Source organism: Varanus komodoensis, unplaced genomic scaffold (genome assembly GCF_004798865.1).
Source record: "Varanus komodoensis strain SLA01 unplaced genomic scaffold, ASM479886v1 scaffold4508, whole genome shotgun sequence".
In the NCBI taxonomy this organism is placed as follows: Eukaryota; Metazoa; Chordata; class Lepidosauria; order Squamata; family Varanidae; genus Varanus; species Varanus komodoensis.
The window spans coordinates 7,478-9,957 of record NW_025336013.1 but is presented as its reverse complement, the minus strand read 5'-3'; positions in this window follow the sequence as shown (position 1 = coordinate 9,957).

The window sequence follows — 2,480 nt, the reverse complement described above, 5'->3', positions numbered from 1 at the left end:
AGAAACAAAGATTTCAGGGACATTCTGAGAAAGGCTGCTAGGAAGGTTGTGAAAAACCATCTTTCTGACAGTGCTAAATGTACTTTTGAATGACATGTTTCTTAAAATGCAGAAATGATTATTTTAAACTAGATAGTCCTTTGGGGAGAACTACTTAGAAGATATAGTCTTGAAGCTTGAATCAGTTTACATCAGACTTGAGGAAACTGGGGGAGGGTGGCAAGTTTTCCTTTTGAGGTTGTTGTTGTTAGTCACGAAGTCATGTCTGACCCAACGCGTCCCCATCGACAACATTCCTCCAGGCCTTCCTGTCTTCCTTTTGAGGTGGACTTGCTTAATTTTGAATTGTAGTGTCAGCATGCAAATTCTAAAACTCACTTATCTTTCACTAATATTTGCCCATATCAGAATCATATCATTGATTTTTCAAATCAAACCATGCCTGCAAAACTGTGCATTTTGGTGAAAATTCTGTTCTGGCCTTCTAAAGAGCAGTCAGGGTTGATCTCCTTTAGGACTGACCGTTTGATCACCTTGCTGTCCAAGGGACTCGCAGGAGTCTCCTCCAGCACCACAATTCAAAGGCCCAATCCTTTGGTGCTCAGTCTTCCTTATGGTCCAACTTTCACAGCCATACATTGCAACTGGGAAAACCATAGCCTTGACTATATGCACTTTTCTTGGCAGGTTGATGTTTCTGCTTTTTAGTATGCTATCTAGATTTGCCATAGCTTTCCTCCCCAGGAGCAAGTGTCTTTTAATTTCTTGGCTGCAGTCCCTGTCTGTGGTGATCTTGGAGCCCAGGAAAATAAAATCTGTCACTACCCCCATTTCTTCCCCATCTATTTGGCAGGAAGTGAGAGGACCCGAGGCCATGATCTTAGTTTTCTTAATGTTGAGTTTCAAGCCAACTTTTGCACTCTCCTTCACCCACATCAAGAGGCTCCTTAGTTCCTCTTCACTTTCTGCCATGAGAGTGGTATCATCTGCATATCTGAGGTTGTTGATATTTCTCAGTATAGAAGAGTAATAAATGAATCCATGAATCTGATATTACAGTGACAGTTATGAATATTCACTACTTATGCAATGGACTGTGTAACATACCACTGCTCATTTACTGCATAAAGGAACTAAAAATTTCATGTAATTCTCCAGTATGAAAAATAAAAATAAAATTCATTCATTGGAAAGTTTTCTTCTTCATGTAATAAAATGTGAAGGACTGTGTTTCGCCTGACCAAGGTCCACCTGGACAGGCATTCAGTTCATGCAGTGACCACCCAAAGTCTATAGAAAACCCATGTACTTGCAACACTTGCCTCATCACTAATGAATATCTCTTGAGGTAGAAAGTGAGTTCCTTGAGAATAAATCAATGACAGAGGGAATCAGCTGCGCTAATAAAATTCACTGAAAGAGAAGTTCCCCGTGAACCTCAGTCCATGGAGAAGAAGGGAAAGATGCAGTACGACATGTTCTCTGGATTGCAAGCTATGTTAGTTAATATGTCATGCAGCAGAGAGGTATTTGTGAGACTGATGCTCACTTTAAAATATACATGGATAATACAAGTCAGTAAAATTGTACTTCAAAGAAAGGGTTTCATTTTGACTGATAAATATAAGGGTAAGATGCATTTTAGCTCAGGGACAGTGTATGCAGCAGAAATAGCTTAATAGAACCTTGTTTCTCTTTGCCTGTCAGTGTTTGGTATGCTATGAATTAAAATGTTTTCGTTCCAGTGATTAGACTGAACTGCAACAGTGTGAAAAGGAAAGCCCTGAGGTTATCAAAATTCTCTCAGACCTCATCCTTCTAATGCCAATGCAATGACATGATAGAATGGCACTAAAAGGACTTTTCCAGGGCTCTGGGAAGAGCGAATAGCACTGAAGGTGGTCACAGGGTGATTCCCCTCTTTGTGCAAACATGATTTCCAGAACTTGTCTTTTAAAATCACAAAATGAATAAGTTAGTTTAGGTGGCCTCACTGATTTTGAAAATGAATATGTCACTTTGGACGTCTCCTATGATTACTAACGTGTTATAGTGTTTCTCTATGATTTTTCCAGTCATCTGTATACATAGCATAGAGGACATCATGAGAGGAACCAGACCGGTGTCACAGAGTTCATCCTGCTGGGCTTTGGGGAACCACAGAGTCTGCACACCTTCCTCTTCTTGGTATTTCTCATGATATACATTTTGACCCTGATTGCCAACTTCCTCACCGTTCTCCTGATAGTGACTGCTCGCCACCTACACACACCCATGTACTACTTCCTGGGAAATTTGTCCTGCTTGGAGATCTTATATAGCTCCGCCATCCTACCCAAGATGATGGCCAGTTTCTTGACAGGGGACAAAATCATCTCTCTTAAGGGATGCATACTGCAATTTTATTTCTGTGCTTTCTTAATTGGGGCAGAATGTTATCTCCTCTCTGTTATGTCTTATGATCGTTACTTGGCCATATG